The sequence below is a fragment of the Lates calcarifer genome, linkage group LG17 (genome assembly GCF_001640805.2).
Source record: "Lates calcarifer isolate ASB-BC8 linkage group LG17, TLL_Latcal_v3, whole genome shotgun sequence".
Taxonomy (NCBI): Eukaryota; Metazoa; Chordata; class Actinopteri; family Centropomidae; genus Lates; species Lates calcarifer.
This window is the reverse complement of record NC_066849.1, coordinates 4,470,561-4,489,798: the sequence shown is the minus strand read 5'-3', so window position 1 is coordinate 4,489,798 and position 19,238 is coordinate 4,470,561. Positions and strand designations below refer to the sequence as shown.

Genomic DNA, 19,238 nt, shown 5'->3' with positions numbered 1-19,238 from the left:
AAACGTAAATTTTTTAGCATCCAAGTTTCAGGCCAACATGGAAAGAGTATTTCATACTAAAATCACTTTATTTGGGGTGGTGTATCACTTTAAGGAAAAACGTGTAATCTTTACACATTCAGGCCCAAAAAAATAAATAACTTTTTTTCCTCAATCTATGAGAAACAAATAAGGTGAGTCTGCCACATACAGCAATTCACTCTTTGATGGCATAAAACCACACAGTCTGAGACAGAGTATCCCCCCCACCCCCCCGTGAATCAGTCTGTGATAGCATCTCTAACATAGATATCACAACAAATGATTTATTTCAGATGCTCTGCAATCTACTGTAGCTCTGACCAACTTTTATCTACTGAAATCAGACTGGGCAGAAACTCCATAGTAATGTGTATTTGGGGAGAGAATAAGAGGAAGGATAAAAAAGGTTAAGCAGACAGGAAAGAAAAAGGGAAAGAAGACTGAAAGATTACCCCTGTGACACTGCACTGTCAGCCTTATTCATCCAAATCTGCCAAATTTGATATTAATGAGGTGCACAATCCCATGATAAAAGACGCCACAACGGAGCAACTGTGGGTCTTTGTTAAGCAGCGCTTATGAATGTAAAACACTTCAGGCACCATGTAAATAAACAGTACAATATTCATCAGCATTATTCTGAATGTTTTTGTATATCATTTGTTCTGGACCATCCAGTCAGGCCACACTTGAGCTGTCACTGTGATCACACCATGTCAAGTTTAAATGTGCTGATGCCTAACAAGACACTCTATTGCTGAAAATTAGAGCTTTCAGTTGCTGTAAATATTGAATTTGATCATGAAATGTCTCTAGTATATTAGTTTAATTCCCACAACAGAGTAGGACTCATGGAACATACAGCAACATTGGGTTTTTTGAGGATTTCAGTTAGCAAAGGCTCTACACAGCCAGGAAAAAAGTCTGACATACATTAGTGCCCTTGAATTTTTATGGGAAAATGTGAGACACTAAACAAAATGATCTAAAAGCTCAAGATTACTTTATCATGACTATATTTTATTGACTGGATAAGAGAAAAATTGAGAACATTACAGGTGATGTTTTGCACTGTAAGCTAACACCAAACAAACTATTTTGAATAAGACTACATGGATTTTTCTTTCAGTCCTGAAAGCTATTTTAACACCAAATACGTGTACACTGTGCTGCTGAGATTATCAGGTTCTAAAAGCTCTGAGGAAAATGTGAGGAACAGTATGAATCGAGAGTAAGGACTCAAAAGATGTTTGCTTTACATACAGGATAATATGGTATTAGGTAAGAATGAAATGTATGGCTATTGAATGGGAGAAAACACCCCACAATTTCCTTAAAAAAAAGAAAGCCATTATATATTTTCCCTGGTACATCCCGAGAGTCCAGCAAAAACTGAAGGATTTGTCCATTCACATAAAGTCCCTACCATTTGACTATGGCTCTAGTCAAGTCCAAGTCCAACAAAGAGTTAAGCATTTTAAATTCTGCAGTCAAGCTAAACTGTTCTTGAAATTCAGCTGGCAGCCAGCCCCGCTAGTCATCCGTCGTTTTGATGTGTGCTTCAAGAATCTGGCCCATACAGACAAACTGTGAGCCAGGACATCCAAACAAACACAGAAACCAAGAACCATCCTTGGCAAGTTAATTTTACAGCTTCACTGAGGCCCAGTCATGTAAGGTGGTCCCACTCAATCCTTTGCTGTGATGCTTTAATGTTGACTGAGAGATGAAACTAAACTACTGAGTGAAGAGTGTCATTCTACCATTAAGATAAGCGTTGATCTAGAGTGTCATTACTGATGTAACCCATGTATCTATGTGCATGTGCTCTGTATTTTGCTCATGAATCAGAGGCTGCACACACTGTATGAATCGCTACATGTATCTATATATGTATGCACAAAGCTGTGGTATATAAGGTTGGTGGCTAAAATGCTTTTAGTTGGGTTGAGCCCTCACTATGTAACTGTTCTCATTATTTTATGCTCAAATGTTGAACCTCACTGAATAAACAGCTTTATTATATCCTCTTAAATATAACACTCTCACAAAAATCACTGTGAGCAACTCCTGAAAAGCTTAGCACTTTGTGGTGTTGTTGATAATTTAGTTTTCAAAAGGATGACAGACAGGTCAAGCAGGATCAATATAAATACTGCTCACCGACCAACGACTCACCTTTCTGTCTTTACTGCAAAGCACAACAACTCTGCACTGTAAATGCTCTGTTGAGAGAATAAACCTGGAACTCTTCTGACTTTAGATTGAGATGTTAAGATTTTAATTTTAATAAATTTTAATAAACCTACACCACACTCATTCTTCTACTACTGAACATCTGCACTCTCAGTTCTCTGAAAATTTTTGACTGTGCTGCAAATCTAAAAAGAGCAAATGAGAAAAATTTGGGGGAATGCTAGCCCATAGTTTCCATGGCAAATTTCTACAACACAATAGCAAAAAAAAAAACACTACCACAGATCTTTAAATAATACACTGATGTAAATGTTAAAAGATGTTAATGATTGGCATGTTGCTAAAGGAAATAAACAGCAAACTGCATTTAAAAGTCACTGTTTATAATGTATCTATGAGATGCTATTAAGGTTAATACAACCAAATGTAACATGGTGTTTGAGGCAGGTTTGCCTGGGAAGGGGGTTTTGTTTAATGTGAATTCACAGGAGCAAAATTCCTATCAGGTATGCTGAAATAGCAATAAAATATTAAATCTTGAAATGGGCCCATAAACGGCTTAGTGCTCAACTCCTCCCAAAGGGAACATAAACAATACTGTCAAACTGTGCACCTAACACCTAGAGTGCTGCAAAATCATACTGAAATTATACAACAACTGATACTGGACATATTATGTTTCACTTTTAATTACATTGAAGACATTAGAATTTTTTATGAAATTATAAAAATATGAATGAAAAATCTGGTGACTGAGAAAATGCACCCTGTTCACTCAACTGTGCCACTATTATTTTTTTTGTACTTTACCTGAAGAACAAAAAGCATTAGCAATCTTTATCTAAAAAACCATACCAGTGTACTGTAGTTCACATTTAATAACTATTCTACTGGGATCATTCAAATGAGCTTTTCATTAGCTTGTCATTATCACAGTGATTACATTCAAAAGTGATGATGAAAGACTAATAAAAGCTAATAAGAGCTACTGATTAAGCTAAGTTATAGTAACAATGTCAAACTACTGCTAAGTCATGACGGGGCTTAAAGTATCAGATATTATCTCAATTTATCCTGCTGACAACTCTCAGCCTCCACTTTAGCTGCTGAGCTAACGTTACATTGGCTAACGTTATCGTTTGACAGACTGACAGGGCAAAGTCCTTCTAGTTGCTCTGAATGCTCCAGGGAACCTGAATAAACGCGATTAAAATACTGATGTGCTGTGTCTAAAGTCTATCTGAAGTATTCCTCTAGCCTTAGCTGGTAAATACTCAACAGCTGTCTAGCTAGAACATACAGGCCCAGAACATTATGTGAATGTTAACATGCCATAAGTTAATGCTATATGCTACAGCCCATGTTTTTTTTTCATTCACATTAATCCATGAAACAAACATGAATGCTCTATTTCTATCATGTCGTCTTCGTTGTTTTGATGACTGTTAACAGCTGCAAACTGTCATTTTAAGTTGCACTGGTTTAATGGATTTTAACTGCAAAATTTTCTTGTACCAATTTTCTAAAAAAGGGAAACAGGGAACAGGGCGGTCTGTCACAGTGACAGGACATTTTAAGTTCAAGCAGGGTCATTGCTGCAGTGGGACAGTTAGTAAGTATATGGTTGACAGAGATAAACACATCCACATTTATAGACTGCACAGTAGTGTCACGTAGCCTGATCTAATAAACACTGGATTTTGGACAGTTATGGTATAAAATCATAAAACATACTCACACTGTGGAGTGAATGTGTGTCTTTTATGATTTTTAGTGATGTTGGTGGAGAGGGTTGTGTCTAACACATAACAAGGACACTACTTTGCCACATTTTTCCCTATTTAAGAAAAAAAAAAAGAAAGAAAAAGCGGCAGCTCATTTGTCTGCCCCATGTCTCTAAGGGCACGAATAAACTTATTATTACTAGAAGAATAAAAGTGTGTTAATGAAAGCTGTGGCAGGAAGGAAGCTTCTTGCACCACCTGTTCAACATTTTCATATTCAGTGAGAAGAGCCCAGGTTCCCTTATGAGCACCTTACCATCTGTTTCAGAAATCAAATTTTGGTATTCACCAACAGCGCATGCTTTGGTAAGCACAGACACCTCAGAGCTTTCTAATTTCAGCATCTACATTTACAGTTTAGACCGTCTTATAGTACTTAATGTATATTCTGTTGTTGTGTTTATGTGTGTGTTTAATATAGATACATCTATATCACAGAAGCAAACAACTGAGTGCAGTGAATCTAAAGGCATAAAAGGACCAAACACAAAAATCAAGTCTACACAGCTCCATTAGAATTAGAACACACAAGCATGACTAAGACACTGATGAAATTATATCTTGCATCAATTATAGCAAGGACCATTAGTGTTATCAGGACATGCAAACACAATTTTGATGTGGCTGTTAAGGGAGTTCTCAGCAGCTTATCAGAAATAACGCCAACAAAGAGTCAGCTAATTAGCAGATAAAGACAAAGAATCATTGTAGGCTAAACCTATGTACCAAATGCAAACCTAATGTAAAGCATATGGTCTATAAGCATATTTCATTATTAACAAGCTTTAAATTCTTTTTATTTTCAAACCTACAGACCTTTAAGTAGTCATATTTCAGTTGTAGCTGACAATATTTGCAACCTAAAAACAACCTTGAGGGTTAACTGTTATTTATCTGAATTGTGGTGTGCTAGGCAGTTATGTCACCAGTGTCTGTTGCTGTTTTACAGAAATCTAATATGAATTTCTTGTATTTCTGTATTTCTTTAGCCACTACTCCAACATTCCCAGACAGGTGCCTGTAAAATGTGCCACAAATCCATCTAGTCTTGAAGTGGTGCTATGACAAATAATTAGTCAAAATAAACACTGAATTATAAATCACTTTCTATGCTGAAGGCAACTTCAGTGGGACTAAAGGAACACTTTAATGAAGCAGAAAATATCTGGCTTAGGTCTGTTTGAGAACTCAGAGAAAGTAAACTAGACAAAGCTTTATTTGATTAAAAGGGCTACTGTTTTTCCCACAGTTATGAGAAAAACACATGACTTGTTTTTCTCATAACCAAGGTTAATTGAATAAATCAAGAATGTATCATGGGAACACTTACTGTACGTCATTAAGGCAACCTGCTGCCTTTTAGCCAACTTTCTGTGACGCAACTGACTACGCAGAAGAATTTAAACTCTAATAATCTAATATGGATGCTAAGGTTATAAGTGTCTTTGTAATTATTAAAATGCCAGAATCTTTGAATAGAGGTACAGATAATATGGACAAAAACTAAAGGAAGAATTTGCCATAAATTCCTAAAATAACCAAATAATTTCAAAAATGTAATATAAAATATTTTGGCATTTTTGCCTAATATTCAATAAAGCAGTGAATATGAGTTATTCTAATTATCATAATCACAGAAATACACAATTTTTTATCCTGTACATGTGGTAAAGCTCATCTGGGCCTACAGCAAACGTGCATTAAATTTACGGCTCATTTCCAGCTCGAGAACAAGAGAACAAGCAGCTCTACATTTTAAATCTGGAGGAGATGACTTCACAAAGGAATCTTTAAAATCTGAACAATAATTTAACCGGAATGTATTAATTTACAAAAGTTATTATATAGTGCTGCACAGACTAAATGTCTGCATAGCTCTCTATGGCCATCACTGACATTAATTACCCATCCTGACGTTTTTGCACAGTATTTGTCAGCAAGCATGAACAGCACACACAAACACTCACACATAGAAGAGGCAGAGCAACATATAAAAGTTGCACACTTCTGATTTTCTGCATCAGTTAAAGAAAATTAAAAAATATGAACATCACATCAATACTGAAAACAATACCGATCTTTTTTTAAATTATTTAAGTGTGGGAGAGGTGGGATTATGAAAAATATTTTTTTTAGAATACAGTGAACTTTCACCAAAACTAGATGTGCATCCATATATGAGAACAGATTGCCTTTACTCTCACCACCAGCCAAACAGTTACAGTTATTTAATAAGGGAAAATATACATACTGTCTGTGTGGGGAAAGAACGGGAAGTAAATAAAATGAAATTTAAAAAAGATGGTTCATGGAGGTCGCTCTGCTCTGAGAATACACAGTACTGTTGTGGAAAGGAAGAAAAATTAGGTCGAGTACTTACCCAAATGTTAACACTAAGTGATGGTGGGGACTACAGGATCAGACACCTGAAAAGAAAAACAATATAATTATACAGCTCATACATAAAGGGAAAATTAAGTTTCAGAAACAGATAATCATTTAGGGCAGAATGGATCTGGATCAGTTCATTTAAACTGTCCGATCCTGGGCTAAAGCTGTTGTTTAGGTGTGTAATTCATCTCCGTGGCTTTCATCCTGTTTACTTTAAGAAAGTTAGCATTACAGTGCAACAGTAACTCCTAAAGTGAAACACTAACTTTTGACTGCAGGGGATAAATTCAAGAATGATAATTGTGACTGAAATTTCTATTTCTGGTGTTGTGAATGTCCTACATTCTGTTTAGATACAGGTAAGGGTGGGGGTGGAATGATTTTTGTCTCCAGGGCCCAAAGATGTGTATTCCTCTTGCTGAGGAATGCTTTTGTTCTGATAAATTGACATTGTCAGTTTCCCACATTGCCACAGTGTGGCATATACTATGGGGAGCAGTAGTGGGAACACAGATGCTACATACGATTGGCGTCAGTCAATGTGACAGTTCTTGTTTTTTCTTCTCTTTTGAGGGAGGGGGGTCTATTTTTCTAAATCTGAACTTCCAAGTCGAGGAAGCAGGAAGGAATAAGAATTAATACACCTACACTTCCCTTCTCCCTTTAGAATGGCAAAAATCTCTTTGTACTCACATCATAATTACTGGTGGGCGCCAGTTTGGAATTGTTATCCATGCCTCCTCCTTCACTTTTTTTTTGTTTGTTTTTTTTTTTGCAAGTATAAAACAATGTTTTGAGAACACGCAACTGACAACTAAGTCTTTTCTCAACTTCTCTTCAGTTTCTTTACACTGCTAATGTTAAGGAGCAAGTATTGCTTGAAGTGGCATTCCTTGTTCGAGCAGATGCTCCTTATTTTCAGACGCGCTGTTTAGCACAAGCACAGCGAGTAGCCGGGACGTGGAGGAAAAGTAACCAGCAGCTGAGGTATTGGGGACATGTTCCTCCACGGAAATGATGATGATGAACAAGCTCTGTCTTAGTGTCATTTCATGAAGTCTGACGCTTTGATTCCATTCAAAATGCAGTCTCAATTACTGAGTAGTTTAAATATTGTTACTGGAAAACAGTTTTAGTTTCTACTCTAATTCTTTTTTTTTCTTCTTTTTTAGTCTTTGTATTGACAAGAGTGTACATATTTTCTTCTTTTCAACCTTAAGCTGATTTTCTGTTCTTCGTTGTAAACTGAATGTCTTTGTCTGTACAAAAAATAATTAATAAATTAATCAATAAGAAAACTGAGTATATAGTTCAGGTGACAAATAAAACATTTTCAATACTGAAATATTAAATACATCTTAAATTCTACAGGAATCTATTATTTATACAGACGACAGACAGTGGGCGACACATCAGTAAATGAAGTAGTAATAAACTAGTAAGGAAGGAAACCTGTCAGAGCAGTTGTAAATGTAAAATACATGTTATATATCTATATACACAAGACTGGAACTGAACACAATCACTGACTACTTGCAGACAACACATTTCAAAAAGGTCAGCTCACCCAAATCCACTCGAAAAGGCCAAAAAAGACAGTGGTATGTAGCTGTTCAAATACCTCTAGTTTTATTAGCAGAAGCACTGAGATATTTTAGGGCTTCTGCTGTCACCTCAATACAAAGGGAGTAAATAGACTTTAATGTATTATTGACAAAACATCAAAAACTGACAGAAACACGTCTTTTAGTGACAATGTCCTGTTTCACAATATGTCACAGAGCCAACCATCAACTCTTTCTTGGCTATTATTTTCTACCAAAGGCACAAAATAGTGAAAACACCATCATCAGCTTTCTCCCTCAAGTATAACCGTCAAGGTCAAACTTCTGCTGTTTCCATACACCAGAACTATTGTGCCATCTACCCATACACAGCTAACTGAGAAAGTAACAGCTAACTGGGGACCTTATTACAGTAAGTGTTTGAGAAATATGCCTCACTTCCTGTTTGCTTGTCTTGCCATCAACTTAAATTGTGTACCACAGCTATGTGGGTTGGATATTTTATTTATACCTTTACACACCCAGGATAGATTTACTGAGTGCTAATGTTATTTTTCTGCAACTCCATCCTTCTCACACACACTTGCAGTTGCACACATTCACTCCTGGAATCTTCCTAATACAGGCAACAGTCATTTACCACCATAAACAGATTTTCTACAAACGCAAAATAGCCACAATCATAGAAATCCAGTGTTAACAATGATTTTGTCTCCAGCTACAAAATCCGAGTGAAAGTGAGTTACCAAAACAAAAACCATAACAAAAAAGAAAACATAAACTTGATATACAGCAGTAGCACCAAACCACCAAAAAAAAAAAACATCTCAAGGAAGTAGGGGACTTGAAACCTGTCCACTAAATGTGATTGATCCTGCTGTCTCTGAGTTACAGATCCAAACAAAAACAAGAGAGTTTCAGCACGTTCTGTGCTAAGACATCTGGGGAAGTATCCAGCTGAAAAGGAGTTGTGTAATTGGTGATCTGGCCAGAAATGGTGGAAAACACGTCAGTGGGGCTCATGGCTCTGTGTGTGGCTGTCAGTTGCCAAACCAATAAATTATAAACAGAATAATAATTTTGCTAACGCTGGTACTAGAACTGTACCTGTAAGGCTGGCCTGTAGCAGGAAATATTTTCACTTCCACATTTTACATCAAAATATATATGATTTTACATAAATCTACTGCAATCAAATATGAACTTGACATATACTACCACCCCAACCTTAAGCAAGGCATTCAAACCATGGCCACTAAGCCTTGTTGTTCTACACCAGGTTATTTAACCCAGGATATACACATAACATTCACTGGATTCATTTGATACTGGTCAAAACTAAAAAATATAAAAGATTCTCAGGCAAGTTTGGAGTGATGATGAGCATCTTTTTCCGTGCTCATTCTCAAAATACTGTGCCGATCACAAGCGAACCTGGTCTACTTTTCTATTGTTGTGTGTGACCTTACCCCACTGCAGCTTATTAACCATGTATTTCCTTCAGACAGAGATTAAATCGGGTTAAACAGGCATTTCATAAGAATCTGCCATCACTCAGAAATGTTCAGGCATATTTTTTTCACAGTCAAATAAAATGAGCCAATTTCATTCAATGCCAAATCCATTAAGATAACTTAGGTTAAACTATTTTCTGTCTTGTAGTCCACAGGAAGAAAAAAACACAATGAGCTAAATACTCAAATTATCAAATCCATTAGACATTCAGATGAGAGTAATGTGCTATCAAACAAGTGATCATTCAAGTACATTAGACCATTAACACTATTCTAAAGACCCACAATCTCTCAAAGAAATGTAATTTAGGCCCTGAAAAGGTCTTTATTCATCAGGTTATGATGGACAGGCTGGAAATAGACTAAAAACAAGTGCTCATGCATCACATCCTTCTTCCAACCTCCGTCTTCATGCCGCACTCTGGATCATTCTACTGTTTTTATAGACTATATGTGTTTGAATACTCATTATGCCTCCCTCTTACAATGGCTGACCCATACCCTCTTGTCATACAGATCTGACAAAGCTGAGGAGCACTGGCTCCATTTTCTCTGTGGACACATGCTTTCTAAGTGCTCCTACAATGGAGAGTTTGATTGGGCCTTAATGTATACAGCCTGGAAAGGTTGACCAAAGCAATGAAAAATACATATCCCTGAAAACACCTCGGCCTTTTCCCTGGGCTTTATGGTATATTTATAACCACTTCTTTACAGCATCGCAGCAAAGTGAAAGGCATGTTCACATTAAATTAGTTACCTTGTCTGAACTAAGTACAGTACAATACCAGTGGGCTTACAGGAATGTGCCTGAGGGCAGACTGGAGCGTGGGGAATACACCTGTCAGGAAACAAGACGCTTATCTGATTTATATCTGACCCGCTAACCATCCATGAGAGGTTCATCTGGACCAAGAATACAGCTGCATCTCACTTAGAGGGGAACAGACTCCCGCGCTCAACGCAGCAGAGTGACTTTCATAGCCCCAGTTTGAATTTTTGATTATGCCTCTTGTAGATGTAAATATACACAGTTTCATGAGGGATAGAATTTTCTGAAGACTCCCCATCCTGTAATTTTCATCTCCTACCACTAGAATTCAAAATACAAATAATACACCTTACTCTACGTAGGCCTTTGTACTGACCTCTTAGTCAACACATGCTGGGAATGTGAAGAAGGGTAAACTTCAACAAAATAGACAAAAAAAAATAAATAAATAAATAAAATGAATATGCCATGAGGTAGAGTCACCACAGGGAACATGCTTTGATTTCAAACAGGCCAGAAAGTGAGGTCCAATAGAGTATTGAGCACGAGCAGTCAAACAAACCTGCAGGTCAGTCCAATTTGTTAGGTAGCAACAACAAAAGCTGACAGTAAAATTACAACACAAACTATCTGTTAGAAACATTCACCACAGTTTACAGCCCGACTTCCTGTTTCAACTTGGTGGCTTTCCTGTGCATTAGGGATTATTAGTGACATTATGGATAAGATCACATTTTGTTTTCCCTCCAAAACAAGATGGAAGCTAATCTGACTAAACTGGCTTGTTTACATCTTTTATGACTGTTAGTCCGTTCACACTTGTTGCCCAGTTGGAACTATTTTTTTAAATATCCTGCCACACAGTGTCAGTTATAGGGTTGCAAAATGGGTATAGTTATGTATAAAGGTCCCACTCAGTTTCTCCACAGACAATATTAGGTGAGTGTTAAAAAAGATTTGGTTCTTGGATAAAAAGAATCTAAGATACATCATAATCATAGTGAGAGATATTAACTACAACTCCCAAGGTGCATTTCCGCTGGTAACATCTAGTCACAGACTTTAAAATCCTCTTCACATACAAACACACGTTTTGGTCACCCCAGTCCATGAGCAACACTGGAACATCTCTGGAAATTTCCACACTAAATCTTTCCCACCTGCCCTCAGTTTACCTCCACTGAATTTCACCTGACACCATCACCTGCCTACCCAGGTCTATATTGTCTTGCTGTCGCTGCAATGCAGTCTTTCCTGTTACCTGTTTGTGCCGTTTGCCTGCTGATTTTCCAGTTTGGTCACCTGATTGTCCTTGTATACCTGCTGCAAACTGTAAGCCTGAGCATCGACTACTGTAACCATTTATGACATGTTTAATGTCTGCACATGAGCACTCCTTCCTCTTTGCCAGTTGCCCCAATGACCCATCCCAGAGTCCACTGGCTTTGACATGTGCTCCTGATAAGTCTGTCGGGGCTGCTTGCTGTGAAAATGTCACATGCTTGTGGGCTCTCTTGCAGAGTACCATGTATACTTTCATGTCCCTTTCAGGATTTTGCACTTTTAATGCAAATGCAGTCCATGCATGTGTAGTGCTTACAGTGGATATGCAGACCATAATGTTCTATCTCAATACAATACATCGGTTTATAATTTTGTCTGCATGAGTTGTATTGATGTTACAGAGAGCACATACAGAAACACCATCCATAATCCATAATGCACAGAATCAGTGGTCCTGTCAAAAACATTCATATTTGCTGAGGCCCCTGTCAGTGTTGCAGTCTACTCAGAGATTAGGGTTAATATTTACCATGATTTATGACAGTGTCATAAAGAGGAGACTTTCTGAACACTGTGTTCATCGTCCTTCTGCTGCTTTCACCATAAAGAGCTCAGCATGGATCTCACCATGAACACCAGAACTGCTGCAGTTAGATACTAATGTAACTTAAATGTATGTAATTAACATTATGCTAATTCAAAGCACTCAAACTGTGCACTAAGTATGATTAACTTGGTCAAAAACAATTTCAGTATATCATTTAATCTAGAGTCTACAGTCATGATAGCAGCTCTGTGAGGGTGTGTAGGAGCAGCGATGCTCTGAGGTAAATACTAACACTGATGTGCCATCATGCTCACCGAGATAATAACCAAACCAAAGTTGTTGACAAATTTGACCCAAAACAACAAATATGGATCTCATGTTAGTGCTTAAGTAAAAGTTGAGGGACCCCACGTGAAGATTCAATATCTGGGGACCAGGGATGTCTGTGAAATATTTTGTGCCAATTCAACACATAGATGTTGAGATATTTCTCTAGATATTTGAAATCATTTACCTTCTTAGGGTGCTTGATTAAAAGTCAGAAAATCACCTAAGTCAATAAGACACATCCTAAGGTGACAAAACATTTTCATGACTATCCGACTATCCATCAAATAGTTGTTGACATTTCAGGCTGGACCAAAGCACTAGGCTAACCAACAAACCACCACTGCCATCCCCAGAACCATGCCACTAGTATGGCCACAAAAGCAAACAACAATCAATTCTAACAGATTACTGTTGGCAGCCTTTTGAAAACACACTAATTCAAAGTATCTCCACACTTTGGAGCAAATACTTTTACAGTACAAAAGTACAAAATGTGTCTATTTTTCTGTGTTTGTTTAAAAAAAAAAATCAATCCTCTCTCCACCAACCATTAAAATGAACTCAAGGTGGACAGAACCACAGGAGCTTAATATGGGCAATGCACCAGAGAAAAACAAACACCCCTCTTTAGCTACCTAGAGATAAAGTTACTCTACAAGTTGTTATCCCATGCCGAAGTGTGGGAGAACAAATGCCTGAGGCATACCTCTCAATGCTATTATCATTAACAGAAAAACTGTAACTTTTGCACATCCATGAGCTCTTGGCTAACCAGTACAATCCCAGAAAGGTGGCAAAACACATCTAGACTTTTGGTTTGTATGATCCTTCCTAATTCAATGCTTCTACAACAAATAAAAGTTGGGCCAGCGTAGGGATTTAAGGGATTAGGGAATGCATCTAATGTACTGGATCTGTCTGATATTAACACAAGTGACCTCAAACCTGACACGTAAGGTTCCTCTCACCCTCAGCTTAAACCCCACAGCAGCCTAAAAAAGACAGCAGAGAGCTCAAATAACAAGCAAGCCATGTATAGTGTACAGACTGTGTGTCAATGCTGAGGGTGGCTGCACTATGGCACTTGATCCATACTGCACGCTACATCATATACAATTGGATAATCCATTAATGAAACAGATTCACTAAGACCTAGACCACAACCTTTAGCCCCCTTTTTGTTATATCTGACATGAGAATAGTGCAAGTAAATGCACATGTGGAGCGACAAAGAAGCTTTTCTCTTTATGCTGTGACAAACCAACAGTATATGGAAGTCCCCTCCACCTCTTTCTATACACTTGTAATAGCATTAGCAATGCTTTAATGTCTAAATCTTACTGCATTAGTGCTCTTAACAGCACCATACATAAATGGGTTAGTTAAGCCTTGGCTGTTTATTTTTCTTTTGTTTGTTTCTATGTCCTGCTCAGAATCCAATATAGGTTAATCAGTATGATTGACATCATAGGCAATACAAGGGAAAGAATTCAGATTGAGGTGAGTGTTCCACAACAAATATCACCTGTCAGCCCTCTAAACAACATGTATTTCTGTTGGTCTATGAAACGTCAGAAAAGTGTGAAAAATGCAACCCCACTGCCAAACAACAACAACGATATTCGACCCCAGAATAGCTGGCACAGGACAGTAAATGTAAAGTGCAGATTCATCAAATATGGATGGTATTTCTAGGGATACTGTGCTGGAGGAGACCAAGATGATGTAATCAAATTTCTTGATTTGTCCAACTGACAATTCAAAACCAAGAGATGTTTAAGGCAACCCTAACAATCAGGAGCTTTTGGCATTTTATCTCAAAAAATTATTTAAACTAATAACTGTTCATCAAAACTGTTGCAGATAATTTTCTGTTGATCAACCACTCAATCAGTTGTTTTATTGGCTTATGTTGGGGACAAGAACAAACAATACATAGTGTGTCTCTAATTTCCCTCAGTTGTTAAAGCCCACACATTACACATTTTCACTGAAACTGTAACTAACAGTTATTTTCTGTATCATTTATTCTGCAGGTTATTTTGTCGATTAGTATGGTCTGTGAAACATCCAAAAGTAGTGGAGAATGCTCATCATACTTTTCCAGAATCCATGTTGATCTATTCAAAATAATTTGTTTTAACTTGTTTTTCCAACCAACAGTCCAATATTCAAGATATTCAATTTTCAGTTACATAAAAAAGAGAAAAACATTTGAGAAACTGGAACCACACAATGTTTGGCATGGGGAAAAAACAGTTATTAAAATAGTTTGCGAGTAGCTTTAACACTAGTTTTGACTAAGCAGTCTCGCCCAACCTCAGACCCTGAAATCTCTCTCGAAAATAACTAGCAAAGTCAGAGACTTCTTAAGTTTATGGCTGGGGTTTGGTTTATAGAGTTTTCTTTGCTCTAGATGTAGAGTCAGGAAAGTCCCATTTGCAGCAGTTATAGTCAATGTATTCCTGAAAAAGGATACCACGCTAACATGAATCAACCATATATCAACATGTAAACCACAGGGCAACTGGATATCTTCATCAAATGTCTGAACGTTACACAGAGATATCACAAAATGGTCTCAGGAGTGATAAATAAGCCGTCACTTTGCATAGACACTCTGAATATCACACAAACATGAAAATCAGACACCACCTTGAATTATGAATGCATCGAGGGGCGAGTGTGAGGTTATGTGTGAAGACTCAGTCCCAGGTGTAACGGTGCCAGAGCAGAGACAGTGACTTCCAGCCAAGAGAATGATTTGGGTCAGTAGGTAATTGCATTCCTGAACCACAGGGGACTTGTTGGCAATTAATCCTGCCAATGAGCCACGTGAAATATGCACACGTACAGTGTGCCAGTAGACTGATAAATGCAGCTCTGTAATGAAGCTCCTTCAAAGAGTGATAGGATAAAATTTCTGCTGCCGACACCAGTGACTCACAGTTAAAATGACACAATAAAATTACAGCAGAAGAAAAAAAGTATTGTGTCTGATGTAGCGGAAAATCAGAACGCTTCCCTCTCAATTAACCACTGTCTAAACATCACAAACAGCCCAAAGCTCTAGGCTCTTACACTAACAGCTTCCCCAAAACTGAAACCTTGAAACATCAAATTTTACTGACCACTTCAACACTTTTCATCTGTCCGAAGCATTAGTAGTCTACCTTTCCTTGTCCTCTCTTGATCAAGACCATGGGAACCCCCTGCCAGATTAAAAGGTAAAATCAGAATGGGTGTAGAATTCCTACAGAGGGCAAACAGCACCGGGTTTAAAGGCTCATTTTCTTTTTAACCCATTACTCTTCCCTGATAATAGCTGACGTCCCATTACAGCTGTGTGTGATGATTCACAGTCTCACTTTTCTGTCAAGGGTGCTTTGTAGAGTGAACATTTCCTATGTCTTATGAAGACATTTTAAGGGGCAATTTTTTTTAGTCAAGAAAGTAAAATCAAATCTAGTATTTACCACCAGTGGTTTTAGTTTAAATTCAATCTATGAAGGTTCTTTGAAATTTCAGGCACTTCACAATGTTGATGACCTTTACCTCATAAATATATGTCAATTTCACTACTTTGTGTTGATATTCAAGGGTAAATCAGTTTGAAGTTGTAACACTAACCATGACCCACTGACTTCCCTCATCCTTTTGTTGTTCTAATCTGATTTATGTGGTTTGCAGTTTATATGTTTTGGCATATTATTAATGGCCCTGTGTTTTGCCAACAACATGCTTCAGTAATTTGACCGTCTTTAGAGGCTAGCATCTGTCGCTACATGCCAGGCAAGTGTATCAGTCACATTGTGTAAAGTGTCCCATTAGCCTCAAGCCTCTGCATAATCTGAGATTAATCATTTAGTGGCATCTGATTCTAAGTGATAGGGGCACAGAGAAAATGTCATTTCTGGCACACAATCACTCCGCTGTCTGGAACTATTACCATTAGGACAGTGTAAAAGATTACTGTCGTTTACTAGTAATGAAAGTGTTGAGAAATTTTCACTGAGCTGAAAGTGAAAAATGATGGGTGTTGGGTGCCAGGAATCAGACTCAACGCAACGATTCTTTTCAAAAGCAGGAACTTTGCTGAGACTCCAGGAACATTTTCAGGAACTCAGAAATTTTACCATGATTTCATCAGGAAAAAATTAAGTTCTATTTTTGGGTTCTATGCCATGGTTTCTGACTCCCAAAAAGTCCCTGCTCCTGAGATAGCAGTATGTGATGTGGCAGGAACTATCAGAAATTACTAATTATCAATAAGGACTAATATTAGGATGACATATGGGAATTTCGAGAGAGACGAGGGGATAAAGACAGGTGAGAACATGCAAGAGAGACAAAACTGAAACTTTATATGTTAATTGATTTAATGCAGCTGCACTGGCTACTAGGGCAGAAAAAATATCCACAAAATACCCTAATAGTTTCAACAGATCATCACTACTGCAAAGAGAGAAATATTTCCTTTCAGATTGCCTGCTCTGTTCTTCATACAAAGCTCACCAAGTCTACAAAGTGGCTGTTGATGTTTAGGAGCATCCTAAATGTATCAAAGATGGCTTTTTCTCATTAATTATCATCAGTGACACCATGTGTAACATGTAATCATTCTTTTTAGACAAAAACCATCAAAATCTGTCTGATTATAAAAGGTAGGAAGCATCGGCAAATGAACTAAACATGCATCTTTAGTTCTTATAGGGTTTTCAAATGAATAAACAACAGGAAAAAGCTTAAATGTTGGTCAGTTGGTCCATAGTTGATTACAGGGACAAAAATTTATGCACAAATTGTAAATTTTCTTAGATTGTCTTTACACCTACTGTGAAACTATGAAATTCTTTAACTGATCAGTAACCGAAGAAATTTAAATCAAAGGGTAATTTTGTTGTAAATTTAACATTAGGCCAAGTGAGACAAACTGAGGAAAAATCCTAAGTTGAACTTGAGAGATCTTCACATAACAAACGACCACAGGCCTTAGCAACTGACAGACAGAACTACAGAGTTTACTGGCAGTGATATGAGACCTTTCCAGAGGGAAATCTGGGCTCTACAACAAGAATGAAAACTTTCCTGAGACAAAAATGCAAAAGATACTTCATCCTTACGAAATAAAAACTGAATTCTTTAGTTATGATATAAAGTGTCTACTGGGGGCTGTTGACAAGTCATCACAAATCTCACAACATCCCAACCATGAAGGATGGTCATGACATCATGCAGAGGTTGTTTGTTTTTGTTTTTTTTTTTTTTGTATTGGGAAAGGGAACGATAAATGCAGGCTAATTCTTGAGACAAACCTCCATCAAAGTGCCGAAAACCTTAAACTGAGGTGATGATTTATGTTCAAACATAATAACGGCCACCATCTCAGTGTTGATTTGGCATACAGCCAAATCACACTGAGGAGGGACCCAGCCAAAGCCATGAAACATATTGTAAAATAATATGTCTGAGATTGTTGTTTATTGACTCATCCTGTCCAGCTTTACTGGGTAAGAGGGAAAAAAAATAATTTAGACCTGAAGAAAATCCAAAATCCACATTTGCCATGTAGAATGTGTCTGTTCTCTCAATGTTATGTCAAAACAGGACCTGTAAGGCTCATGTTTACATACAATCTCAGTGCTCCATCTGCACTCTGAAACTCTCAAGGGTTCAGAAAAAAATAGCTGTTCAGAAGGCGTCATTAGTTAGAGAGTAATCAAGAGTTAAACACAAAAACAGAAAGTAATCAAACCCTTAAAGTGATTCTCCTTAATAAGAAAGATAATCTCTTCCACTTTAACTTGATTCTCCTCAGCTCAGTTGGATCCTCAGTGTAATTGCTCTTGTTAATCATGCCTTAATTTGTTGACGAGATTCATTTGGAAGATTTGTCTTGAAAACATACCATCTCTCCCAATCTGGGGGATGTGAGCATCTTGAAATTAAGAACAGCAAATCAGAATGAGACCAGATTAAGTCATTTTAAGAGTCTTGGAGATGTCGCCAGAGACTGATGAAGCACTACGATCAGCATCTGTCACTGCTTATTAAACTGGTAATGCCACTGAACTCTCTCAAAACATTCTTGTTGACAGTTATTAGGAAAGTGCTTGCTAAATTGTTCTTGATACTGTCAGTGTAAAGAAACAGAGTTTCTAAAAAACAGCTAGAGCATGATTACCTTTGATGGTTACTATAAAATAATTAGTGCTACATTGCTTAAAAGTAAGTTTTTGCTATATTACACAGCTAATGGTAGCATCAACAGCTGTCTACTTATAAGTATAGAAGAAACATTGCGAGTTCAGAATCAGCCTTCCTTCATTTACTTGCCACATTTACTTGAGTTGTCTCTAGCAGTGGAAAGTAACATCAATATTAACTATTGTTTTGCTTCTATTTCTATCACTTCTTTCATTCTACTGACGTTAGCATGCTAACCAGCTAGCCCCAGACGATAGTGAGTTACTGCAGCATCCAGTCTGACCTCAATCCAACATGAGAGGATGAGAAAGTAGCGCTGTTCAGAAGGCATATTCAACCTCCTGTCTTATAAACACAACAATGACTGAAGCTCTTGGCATTCCACCATTATCACCACCACCATCCGGTGCAGCAACAAACCACATTAGCGGCAAAGAAAAGAAGTGATAAGAACAGAAACAAAAGCAAGAGTTAACACTGGCATTGCTTTCCACAGCTCTTGTCAAGCTCTTGTCTTGAAAGTTAAGTTTGATGCCGAACTCACAACATCTCTTCTAGACTGGTATTTAAACACCTGTGAATGTTATCATTGGCTATGTATAATAAAAACTTACATATAGCACTCTT

General features: G+C 37.5%; 1 protein-coding gene across 8 annotated transcripts in view; it reads right to left on the bottom strand.

Moving 5' to 3' along the window:
* The window catches only part of lpp (LIM domain containing preferred translocation partner in lipoma), a 135,709-nt gene that overhangs the window by 108,500 nt on the left and 7,971 nt on the right, over positions 1-19,238 (bottom strand). For 7 of the 8 annotated variants that reach the window (XR_001960267.2, XM_018669890.2, XM_018669887.2 and 4 more), the window contains one exon: positions 6,382-6,427. The gene's annotated coding sequence lies outside the window, so the exon portion shown is untranslated. Of the gene's footprint in view, positions 1-6,381; positions 6,428-11,504; positions 11,525-19,238 lie in introns of those variants that run through there. The other variant, XM_018669891.2, reaches the window with a different exon arrangement.